Here is a 12495-nt window from a genome sequence, read left to right as displayed (position 1 = left end):
AATTTCCCTTTTTTTCCTCTTGCATTTGATTTCATCATATTTTCTTTCTACTGTTTTTTCCTTTGTTCTCTGATTTTTAATTCTTTCTTTTCATGATATGTAATTATTTCTTTTCATGAAATGGATTTAAATTCTGCTCGTTTTTTCAGTTTTAGGAGGGGAGAAGAAGGAGATTAAATTTAAGTAAATATTTTCTCTGCAGAAAAATCCTACATGACCAAGTTTTTCTGAAGTAATTGTTCTTTATGAAACAGAGTTTTCCAAAGGAGTGCTGGGTTATGCCTTTAGCTCTCAAATCAAATCATTGAGCAGCCTCCTGGCAACCTTCTTTTTCTTTAAGAGGGCCTATAGGGGAGTCAGTCAGTCTTTGTAAGAAACTGTAGTGATAAATCAAGGAGTAACGTGTTGTTCAAACTGAAAGAGTAGAAGCTGTGGACAACAATGAGGTCTACTCTCAGTTCTCCGCTTTCCCAGACTGAACAGAAATATTAACCTCAGCCACTCTTCTTGTGGCTTCCCCTCAAGGCCCTTCACCATTTTTCTGGACCTCCTTTGGATGCTCTCTAATATTTTAATATCTTCTTATATGTTTAATAGCATAAATAAACCACACCAGTTTGTCAGCTGGGCTCAGTTTCAGAGACAAGTCCTGTGCAAATATAATTTATTAATATAAAACATAGCTACTAAGAATGCATAAAAGAAGATGGTAAATGAACTGACAGATTATTCAGATGCATTTCTTCAACTAAAATGACCATAGGTCATCCACCATGGTTTTCTCTTTCTACAAAGAACATGAAGCATGGAAACCTGTGCTCCCTACATTCAGAACTGAGAGAGGACACCTGTGTCCTATGCTATCACATCTAGCACTACTAGAAGGCTCAGCTGAGACCATTGTACAATTCAGGATTTGGGAGCCATCTTCCCACACATCTGGAGGGAAATTGCTCATTTGGGACTTTCAAGAAGCTGCAGGCCTGCCTAAGAAGCATCTCTGAGGCTGAACAGCTGCAGGTTGGCTGCCTGGTGCTAAAATAACCAGTATATTTTTCTATAGGACCTCATGTGCTTAACATATTTGAAATGTGCATATCAGCTCAATCCATGAAACTGTCATTCACAGCCTTGATGCTACAATATTTAACACTTTTTGGGCAGGAGTAAACTACATTCTGTTGTGCGGTTTGCACTCACCAGGATTTATGGCATGTGATGATTAATTACTGCAAAACAGGCAGTCCTCCAGTTTACATCCCACAGTCCCACTTCCCACCAGAACAGATCCATGTTGCTATTCGGGCTGGGTGTGCTCAAATGATCAGATTCTGTGCTCTGATGAATAGGTCAACTGCTTCAGGACACCTTGCACAAAAAAAAACTCCAAATAAAACTCCTTACATTTCCAGCACAGAAATCCAAAATCCAGACTGACTGTGGAAAGGGACCACAGCCTGTTCTGACCCCTAAACTGTGCCTGAGAGCTGCTTGAGAGAGATGACTCTCAGCAAAGTCATGCCAGGCAAACAGGACATGTGGATGTCATGCAAACCTTGTGCACTCCCAATGCTGCTGCATTCATATAGGTTCAACCTCTTAATGCTTCAGTAGACATTTGGTCAACCCTATTCACTGGCTATCCACCCCTTCAGATGAAAAATATACACACACACATACATATATATGCACACGCACACTTTATTGTGTATAGTTTAATCTCCCCCCCACCACAGGTAATTGAATACCTAAAAAAGAGTCAGAACATGTTTACCTCATTTCAAGGTTCCTACAAGTGATAACTATACCTGGCAGAAGGGCACACCTCTTATTAATGACATCACTTTCTTCATGCCAGTGGGTAATTCCTATTGTACTTAGACTGCATACCACCAGCGGATTGCCAATGCCATTTTCATGTTCCACAAATTATCAAGGCAGAATTCTCAGAATTTATATATTTCATCTCTTGGAAACATGTTAAATACACTGCTTAGTGAAGATTGGTACATCCAGGGCTTTCTGTAAGCACTGCAAACAAGAAAACATGGAGATATTAATAATGGTGTGGTTAGAAAGCAAGCCAGTACACCACCCATTTATAATGTGGGCAAGATAGATTTTATTCACACATAACTTACACCAGACCAGAAATAAATCATACCCTAAAATTTTTATCTACATTTTATTGAAATTTATAACTGTACTGCTATTATCAAAGAAAACACCAAGTTTTATAATGAAGCAAGGACATTTTTCAGCTTGCTGCATTAACATCAGGGCCAAAATTACACAGAGGACTTGCACCACATCTGTTTCAGAGCATGACACTGTATATCCAGGAAAACTCCCTTGCCCAAAGGGTGCCTTGGCCTCCTTCTATATGTGTACATCGGCACACTGGCATTGGCACCCCTCCATACACATGGCCCTGCCAAGTATGAGACCACAGCCACATCATGGCTGAGTAGTTCTTCTTCCATCTCAAGACCCCACACGTCAGAAGCAAAGGAACATCACACTGCAGTTCTGGGTAACCTATAAGCCATGGAGATACACCTTGACCTCTGAATCACAGCTGTGGAGAAAGGATGCAGTACAAAAACCATGAGCTGGTCAGCTGGAAGTAGAGAAAGAGTAATGGTAGAGAATTCAGGAGAGTCAGAAGGTCTGCATATATGCCCCCAAACTACACTGATACAGGCTGTACTCATAATGTATATGGAACCATCATCAATTCCCTGTAAGTTAAAAAATAATATTAGTATCACATAGTAAGAAATTACCTACTGATAACCATGATTTCTAAGGAAATCTTTCTGAGATACAGCCCTTATGTAATTTATATAAACCTATGATGTTCCCTTCAGGTCAGAATATTATGCTTAGTTTTAATTTAAATTTAATTTAACCTGTAATCTAAACTAGTTTATAATTTTTTTGTTGTTGTTTGTTTGCAATTTTATTTTTCCTATTGTCTTGCTTCTGGAGAGACATGGGACTCTTAAATTTCTCATTTTGTGATACATCTGAGGATCTCTTAAATAAACCATTTTTTCAGTATATTAAAAATGTTACATTTTAATCAGATTTTCAATCTCAAGAAATGTACTAGAACATTTTTGATCCTGGAAGAATCTCCTAACTCTTACTGAGACAGTAAATTTTATTTCCAAGCAGATTTAAGTAACACATTGTTGTCCTATGCTCTGTTCTTCTGCCTTTGATTTAAACCTTCAATGGAAAGAATATACAAATTACAGAACCCTAATTAAAGAAATTTGTCTCTTAACATGGTCATTTTCTATTCTAATTAAAAATAAAAGTTTTTATTAAATAAGAGTAAGTGATTTGAGGCAGCAGCCCCTTTTTATCACAGTACAAACCTGCAATTGCTGACATAACTCTTGACCACTCTACAAAATTGTACTTCTAGTAAAGGTGCAAGAATTGAAGGCTGACATTTTTAAACCTAAATCATTAGATGCTTTCTTTACTAGCATTTTACTGGACTGCTTTTAATTCCACGAAGTTCATGTATGATAGTGAAGTCTCAACAAATTTCACCCTGAATGGACAGAGGTGCTGTCAAGTCTTATCATCTTGAGAATGAAGGCAGAAGATCCTGGCACAATTCACTTGTAATTAAATTTTACTCTCCATTGAGCATTCTGCTGAAGTTCATAGCTGCTGGCCACAGAGAAGAGCCTAAGGCTGTGGTGCTACCCCTGATATGTCTAGTGGCCCTTCCACGTTTCTGTAACTATCCTTGTATCTTATCACCTCATCAAAGCACCAAGCTCCTAACACCCTGAGGAAAAAACAGGCATGCTGTGTGTTAGCCCTGGATCTAGCTAAATGGTGACTCTTTCTACATCCAGGATTTAATTGCTTTAAATTATGGATGATGACAGAAACCAAGAGAACAAGCATACAGTATTAAAGATTTACACAGCTCCCCCAACTTCTATAAACAGATGTTCAAATACTGTATTTGTTATACTTTTTAAAACTAAAGAAATATACATCCTGTTTAAAGAGGGAAACTGTAAGCATACTGCTTTTTAGATAGAATCTTTGTTTTAAAACAAATAGCAATTTATGCAGCTTATGACAGTATCACTTTTTCATATAGGAAGGAGGGGGCCATTAAACATTTGCAAAGCCTTCTTAATCAATAACCCCTAACTTTCTCTGCTCTGATACCTGTGGTACTAAATTAGATGGTTTTGACTCTTACATTGTTATTAATGTTTTTGCCATTACAATGTCTCGTGCACACCTGTTTTAACTCCATATTTAGGATGCATTTTCATCACGGCAGAAAAATTTGAAGGTACAAATTTTGTGCAGATTCTTTCTCAAAGTGACACCAGATTCTCAGGGCAATTACAAGTGACAAGTCACCATGAAGAACTGTTCCCCATGAGAAGTAAGCTGATGTGATCCTTACTTACGAACATAGAGGAGTATATGTAAGAATAAGGCACAGCTTGTAGGTCACAATGAGATTGAAAGAACCTCTGGAGATCATCAGGATCAGCTAGAGCAGGTTGATGAGGACTGTGCCAGTCAAGTTTTGAATACCTCCACTGGCTGAGACTCCACAACCTTCCTGGACAGCCTGTTCCAGTGTCTGACCACATGCACTCGAAAAACTTTTACCCCTAAGCTTAAATGATATTTCCTGTATTTCAGTTTGTGTGCATCGTCTCTTGTCCTGTCATTGGACAGATTCCTGACTAGTCTGTGCTTGCATCAGACTTACCCATGGGAGGAAAGGGAAATCAAATCCAATGCAATTGCTCACCAGCTGCTGTCTGAGGCCAGGAACAGATCCCCCATATCTGGGTTTGTAAAAGTAAATCACACTGGAAAAGACCACGGAAAAGAAGGTATTGCATGTCACAAGGTCCTCTGACCAATTCAGCAGGTGTGCCACATTTTCTGGGGTTTCCTTGTGCTACTGCTATGCCTGCAGAAATCCTCTTTGTTTCCCTTCATGTGCCTTGCCAGATTAAATTGACTTTCCTAAATCCGTCTCTGGACATTGAAAAATTCTCTCTGTATATCCTGCAGCACTTGTCCCTGCCTGCACCTCTTGTACACCTTCTTTTTATGCACCAGTTTTCCCAGGAGTTCCTTGTTCATCAGAGGAGGTCTGGCCACCTTCACATGACCTCCTACTAAAACAGATCAGCAAATCTTGAACTTGGAGTAGGTGATCATTGAAAATTAACTGACTCTGATCTTCCTCTCCTCTCTTCACTAGGGCAGTAGCCCAATAATAGTCTTCCAAGCAATTCCCTGAACAGTCCAAAATCTGTTCTTCTGAAGTCTAGGGTTGTGATCCTGTCAAACTTCACCATTCCAGGCTCACAGTGGCCAAATTTGTTCTCAGCCTCCACATCCCAACCAGTTCTTCCTTGTCTGTAAACACAGAAATCTTTTGAGATAAAAGCACAGCAAATGAACAAACTAATCTCCTACAGAGGGAGACAATAGCTCCAAGTTGAGTTTAAAGTAATATTCTGTGTGAATCTGACACAGAGAATCTACAATGTCATATACATGTAGATATAATGCTGGCTTGGATTCTAATATAAGGATAAATTGTTATTTCCAACAAAAAAATATAACAGGATAGAGTTTACTGAAATATAAACCATAGTGCTTCTGGCATGCCTTCTGGACTTGATAACCCTGTTACACTGCTAAGTAACTAGGAAAATGCTATGAAATCATCTAGGAGGAAAGTACCCTTCCAATTTTTTTTTCTCCTCATTTTAATTTGAGCAGCTTGTCCAAGATTTTGGGCAAGAAGATAGGAAAAATCTCAAAATCTAATTTCAGGTCTATTTCCATGTCCAGTGAATGGAATAATTAATAATGCAGAAGCAGATTTTAGACCAAAGTTTAGAGTTTTGAGAAATATCTTCTACAATCTGAACTTGACATAACATTTTTGTTCACAGAAAACTGCTTCACTACAACATCACTTTCAAACAGCTGAAGTAAATTTCCCTTTTTCGTAGCAAAAATTTTTAAGTTATTAGTCTTCAAAACATAACAAGTTCTGACATTGTAAAAGAGTATTCATTGTAAGCAAAAGAAAACGTTTCCCACAGATAAAACTAAAAATACCTTTAAGAGAGAGATTTTTCTCAGCTGACGTTAAAAACATGATCATCTTGGCATAAGAGTAAAGAAACATATATGGATTAGTTATATGTTCCAAGATCACCATGATCAGCTTGTTCAACAGAAGTAAACACTGGTCTCACTTGACTGCTTTCCCCCTGTTGATGGTGGCTTTATTTATTGTCACAATTGAAGATTCTCAGCAGAGCAGTACACATGGTAACAGGATTGCATATTTTCCTATGAGAAAGGAAAAAGTGCAGACTGACAAAGTGTTAGCAAAGATAGGTTATGACTGCTTGGACTTTTAATCTATTAAAATATAAAGAGTATATTGGTAAAAACAAACATTGGAAAGTTTGCAAGTTTGTAAATCTTACCTACTACTTTGTTCTTATTGTTCTCATGCCTATTGTGTGCCTTTCTTCACATGCTTTATAAAAAGTAAGCATGTTAGCCTCTTCTTAAGGCCCTGAAGAAGTTGAGTGGGATCTTGATCTGGGAACATCAGAGAAAGTAATATAACATTTCACCATTTTGATTACAAGTAGGGAAAGAACAGAACCCCAGTTCAGCTGCTCTTCAGTACTTTCTTTCAAAAAAAATTGTGGAAAGGAGAATCTTATGCAAGAAGAAAAATACCTTCTGTGACTATAAAACCCTAGATAACTTTGATATTTGAGAAATAAAAGCTGACATAAAATTCTTATTTTTATTGTTATTACTATTTATATTTTGATGGTTATCCAAATCAGTTTGTATAATAACAATTAACCTTGGTTTTTTTAGATCAAAACAGAAGGATAAAAATAAGGCCAAGACAGAAAATAAAGGTCAGATGACCATAATGTTGATACATTCACATGCTTTAGTCAGTCAAAACATCTGATCACAATCGTTCACCTGTTTTCCCTGTATTTAGTGGCATCTCCATTAAGTATGAGAAGATGTGAGTACTGAGGAAAGATCTTCTGGATAAAATGGCTTTTCTACACAAGTCAAGTCTAAGAATACTTTAAAATGTTTAGCACCAGGTGCCTTTACTCCTCACCTCTGGCACAGCCACATTTTTCTGTGGCTGTCTTTTGATTTTTGCCATCAGAGCACATCATTAATCATTGTTAAAATTCTGCAACTTATCCAATGCAGTAGAGCTGTGGCCTTGGGGCATGACATAAATATCTATCAACAAGATGCTTTTGCATCACAAGATTGACATTGTACTGTGTTCAAGTCTTATGAAGAAGCCTCTGGTTTTGGAATTAGAAGACTTTGTCCATCTCATTGAATGCACAAGATCAAGGGAATACAGTTTCAATTTGCAAGTAAGCAGGAATGTGCACCATAAAACATGTAATATTGGTCACAGGAAAAAACAAGCTAACAGACAAAAAGCTTTTTTGGTGGAAAATCTACTTTGTTTTTCACACTGGTGATATATCACTATAGGCCCATAAAAACACAAGCTTTTTGCCCCATAGCTTCCTACTACCTGGTTCCAAATGCTTGAAATGAAAACACTATTCTCCATGGATATGTAACTAATTAAAACAAACAAACAAATCCAGGGGAGAAAAAGAAAAAGAAAACAGAAGATACACTCCACAACAACTTTTATTCCGCTTAAATCCTCCCAGAGGTTGAGTATTCCTAATTTCCATTGATGTCAATGGTACTCAAAGGGAACTCAATTTTTGCAACCAAGCAGTCCATGAAAAACCACCAACAGCACCTCTGACAGTATATGTACTGGCACTGCCTCCAGAGAGAACATTAATACTGACAGACAGAGCCAGCAATTGGCCTGTGCACCTCCAAATATTCTTTTTGGCTTTATCAATCAGCATCTTTCTATATGATTAAGTCCTTTTCCAGGACATGGTTCTGGAAGTCATATTGCCCAACTAATTATTGAAGGGGCTTCAGACACAAAATTGGTCAGGTTTAGAATTACGCCACAGAGCTGATGATCTCTCCTTAAAGTGGTCAAAAATGTACATTCATCACACACCATCTACAGTTCAAAATTTGTGTCATAAGCAAGGCTCTTCCCAGAGAAACAGCATTAGTCCAAAAATCTCTCACTAAGCAGACACCAAGGGAGAATGCACAAACAAAAATTATATGATGACTGTTTAAGATCAATAATGGAGATTTTCTTTCAACTGAAAAATATTTATATTATTAGGATAATCCATCTGCATTCTCCAAATAGAGTCCTTTTAAAATGTCGCTAGAAAGCTGAGATGGATTCTTCCATCCCAAAATAACCCAGGAATACATTCAATACATTGATATCCTCGTTTTGTCCAGGACGAGGTTAATTTTTTACAGATATTAACTGCAGAGCTACAGAGTTGGTCTGTCTTTGTCCCAAGATTTTGTGATTTGCACAAAGTGAAATAACCCCAGTAGGCAAACCTGGAAGAGCAGCTAGGATGACGCACAGGGTTTGTGTCTCTTACTTGCCAGTAGGAGATCCAGCTTTAGACACAGTCAATGCTGCTTTAAATCTATTTCATGGAAGTACTGCTTAAATCATCAAGGTCTTATGACTTCACAAGGAGAAAAAGGATGTTTCTAAACAAGGTCAGGTAAGACAAACACACCAACTCACATATAGATAAATCTTCTGTAGACAAAGCAGGCTGTAATTTTAACATGAATTACCTGGTCAGGATGACCAGGACTTTGTGGAAATCTGCAGTTTGCCTTTGCTTGTTAACTTATTAAACTACAACATTTTCCATTAGGTCTAGGAGAACAGAGGAAATAACAATTTTCTTTCCCTACTAAAGATCAAGTCATTTGAAAAGATGACCTTTTAAAAATTTAGGGCAAATGTGGGTGTTTTCAACTGCCTACACTTCTTGCACATTAAACTGTCTTGTTAAATGCAGTATTTCTTCTTAATAGTCTTAGTTGATTGTTTAAAAGAAGTTTACTTTCTTCACTTTCATTTGGAGTATACAGACTGTGTATTGAAGAATACTATTTTTGGAATATTTTGTTATTGCAGATAGTTGATTTCATAAAGAAATTGTCACATTTGAAACCATAAACCAGTGTAGAGTTTTGTTTGTCACTGTTGCTAAATATAACTTAGCTCTCCAAAGATAAAATAGAGATTCATTAAGCTGCTGCATGCTTTTATCCATTCTCATATTCCTGAAAGATTTCTCATTTATTACAAAGAAAACATGGCTAATTGTTAATTAGAAAGTGCATATGAAGGTGATTAAATTTAATTAACTCAAACAAATACAATTCAAACCTTTAATATAAAGATTTAGTTGATCTCTTTTTTCTTTTGATTTTTCTCTATGGGAGAAAGTTCTAAGTTTGAAAAAGTTCTATTTAATGCCCCTGTTACCCTGCACAATTTGACCCTTTTTAATAAATTCCTTCAAAACAGACAAAAAGAAAATGTAAAAAGAATCTCACAACGTTTAAAGATCTATGAAGTCTGTACTTCAAACTTTGCTGGAAAACTCTAATTGAAAGAGTTTTCCATCAGAAAATGCCCTTTCAATAACAGCGCCTATTTTGTCCCTGATAGAGTTAAGGTTTTTCATAGTAGCTACTACGGGTCTGTGTTTTGGAATTACGTCCAGAACCAGCATTGATAATACAGGGATGGGTTTGTTACTGCTGAGCAGTGCTCACACAGAGCCGAGGCCTTTTGAGCTCCACACCCCACCCCGCCAGCGAGGGGGCTGTGCGTGCACAAGGAGCTGGGAAGGAACACAGCCAAAACAACTGACCCCAGCTGACCCGAGGGCTGTTACAGACCATGAGGTGTCACATTCAACAGAAAAACTGCAGGAAGAAGGAATAGGAGCTTGTTCAAAATGATGGCATTTGCCTTCCTAGGTCACTGTTACGCACTATGGAGCCCTGTTGTCCTGGAGATGGTTGAACATCTGCTTGTCCATGGAAGTGGTGAGTTAATTCCTTGCCTTGTTCTGATTGTTTGTGTAGCTTTAGTTTTCCCTATTAAACTTTCTTTATCTCAACCTATGCATTTTCCCACTTTTGCCCTTCCAAATCTTTCCCCCATCCCACCACGAGAGAATGAAGAAGTGATTATGTGGGCGTGGGCTGTAGGCTGAGATTAAACCATGCAAACAAGAGAAGTATGAAACAAGAAAACAGGTCAGTATTTACGAAAATATAAACTTTTGTTCCAATAAAAAGCTGGAAATTTACTTTTCATAAAAAGTGTTCTTTTTCAAATTGATTTTTCTTTGTATTAGCTTTGTTACATACATTATGTTCTGACTCAGCAACAGTCATATTACACTGAGTCTGTCAGGTCAAGTTGGCATCACTTCCAGTCTCTGTTCCTGTTGACTTCTGTATATTCAGGAACACAAGGGACCAGGATGAAAGATAAAGTAGAGTAGATAACAGGATCCTACTATTTGTGATTTAAAGCTACATTTCTGGTAAATTTAGTTTGTAATGCGTAGATACAACCTGGCTAATAGAATCTAAAATTAAGAAAAATTGCCTTACGAAATAAGGGCTCAGCATATACATTTATAATTAGAGCAAATTTTTGCTTAAATAAACTTCTATGAAATCTGAAATGAAGCAACAAAAGTATATTAATTTGCCATAAAAATGAAAGTGCATGAAAGATTTCAGATTGATAGATGCAATGAAAATTTTGTCTCACAATTTTTATATAAAAATTACCAATTCTTCTTGGCAAACCTCAGCTGATACTCTAGAAGTCATAGAATTTCTCTGCAGTATAGTTTCTGAAAAATAATTACATTGGAAAGATTTACTGGAAAGTCTCTTAAGCTCTTTCACGTTCCTTTCTCATGTAAATTTCTGCTGGCAAAACTTATGTTGTATCAGATTTGCCTGTATCAATCACTTCATAATTCCATAATTAGATTTTCAGCTAAAATTTGGAAATAAATATTGTGCTTACAATGTGTTTGGATTGGTGCTACAACCCAAATATATCAAATGACTATGTGTTTCATCATCTATATATCTATTTTAATAAGCCTGTTGTAATAATTACCAAAATAAATGCAAAGACTCTGAAAAGGTCTCAAGATTTAGTATATATGAAGAAGTCTCACAAGGATGTGTATTGTTTTGCAGCGCATGCTGGGGAAGAAAAACAACAAGTGTATCATTTCAAATAGCCTTTGAGAAAAGCATCAATCCTAGAAGCAGTTCTGAGATCTGCAGGGTATGTTTATAATGTACCCAGAAGAACAAATTTTTTCCAGGCCATCTGCAGAGAAAGGAAAAAACCTTACTCATGTGCCAAAACCAATAAATATCAGGCAGAAAAGAAAGAACAGCACAAGATAAAATTTGGATTGGACCTTTCAGCATTTTCCGTAGAGAGGAGGAGGCTAAAAATCCCAATATTATGCCTTGTAAACTCTACTAAATGTCCATATTCAGATTGTTTGCTTGAAAAATAAACTAGATGTTATTTGCAGGTTTGATGACAGAGCTCAGCTCTTGCAGCACAAGTCAGCAAAAGAGGACTCAGTTACTCTTGGATATGCACTCATATAGGCTCACCATCCTACAAGCAGAAAACTAGAACAGGAAGATGAGTCTTTTAGGGAGCTTATCATCCCCTTTGAAGACCTGATCAGTGCCTTCAGAGTGAGAGACTGTCCTTTCCATTTAGCTGAAACACCTTATATTTGTAATTTTAGCCCTACTATGAATTATATTGTGTTTGTGTCAATATATCAGCTACAAAATTGGAAAGAATGATAAAGCATCCAATGAAGCTCTCTTCTCATGGTCTCAAAAAAAACCAAAACCAAACCTTGCAAACCTTCATAATTTATACTAATATCCAGAATTTAACTGCACAAAGAAACATATTCCCTATTCAGCATTTTTCATGTCTAAAAAAGCTATGCAGCATTGATACCCTAATAAGTAGTGTGACTTTGAACACTATAATACACAACATCTGTGTCCACTCCCAATGTGACCAATGAGAACTAATTTTCCACAGCCAGGACAAATTACCGTCTTCAAGGATGAAAACATCTGTCTCCATGATGTATAAACACGTCATCCCTTTGGCCTAAGAGAGGCTTCATCTAAGCAAGGGAGCAGAAAAAGGGGCATTACAGCAAAGTAACCCCTTGTGGGAAACCAGCTGTTAGCTATTTATCTTGGTGTGGCCAAGGAGTCTTTATCCAAGATACAGCTGTTCCTTCCTTTCCTAATTATTAGATGCCTCATACACACATGCCTCAAGCAGATGAGTGTGATTGTTAAATGCTTTTCTCAGTATTTAAAGTTTTACACCTGGTCCTAATACTCTCTTGTTCTCACCGGTAGTAGTTTAAAGAT

The 12495-nt window shown here is 37.1% G+C and overlaps 1 long non-coding RNA gene across 2 annotated transcripts; it reads right to left on the bottom strand.

The window, feature by feature from the left end:
* Positions 1–1736: 1736 nt before the first annotated feature.
* On the bottom strand, positions 1737–12295 carry LOC120506685. 2 transcript variants are annotated; one of them, XR_005628572.1, is made up of 5 exons: positions 12166–12295; positions 6522–6639; positions 6145–6405; positions 4769–5430; positions 1737–2031 (listed from the first exon to the last, which is right to left on the bottom strand). It is a non-coding gene; the product is annotated as an uncharacterized LOC120506685 (long non-coding RNA). The 2 variants fall into 2 exon arrangements; XR_005628573.1 differs by having other exon boundaries at positions 4811–5430.
* Positions 12296–12495: the final 200 nt, after the last annotated feature.

The sequence above is a fragment of the Passer montanus genome, unplaced genomic scaffold, assembly GCF_014805655.1.
Source record: "Passer montanus isolate IOZ18808 unplaced genomic scaffold, ASM1480565v1 scaffold4, whole genome shotgun sequence".
In the NCBI taxonomy this organism is placed as follows: Eukaryota; Metazoa; Chordata; class Aves; order Passeriformes; family Passeridae; genus Passer; species Passer montanus.
Note: the sequence above shows the minus strand (reverse complement) of the source record. Positions and strands in the feature narration are given on the sequence as shown.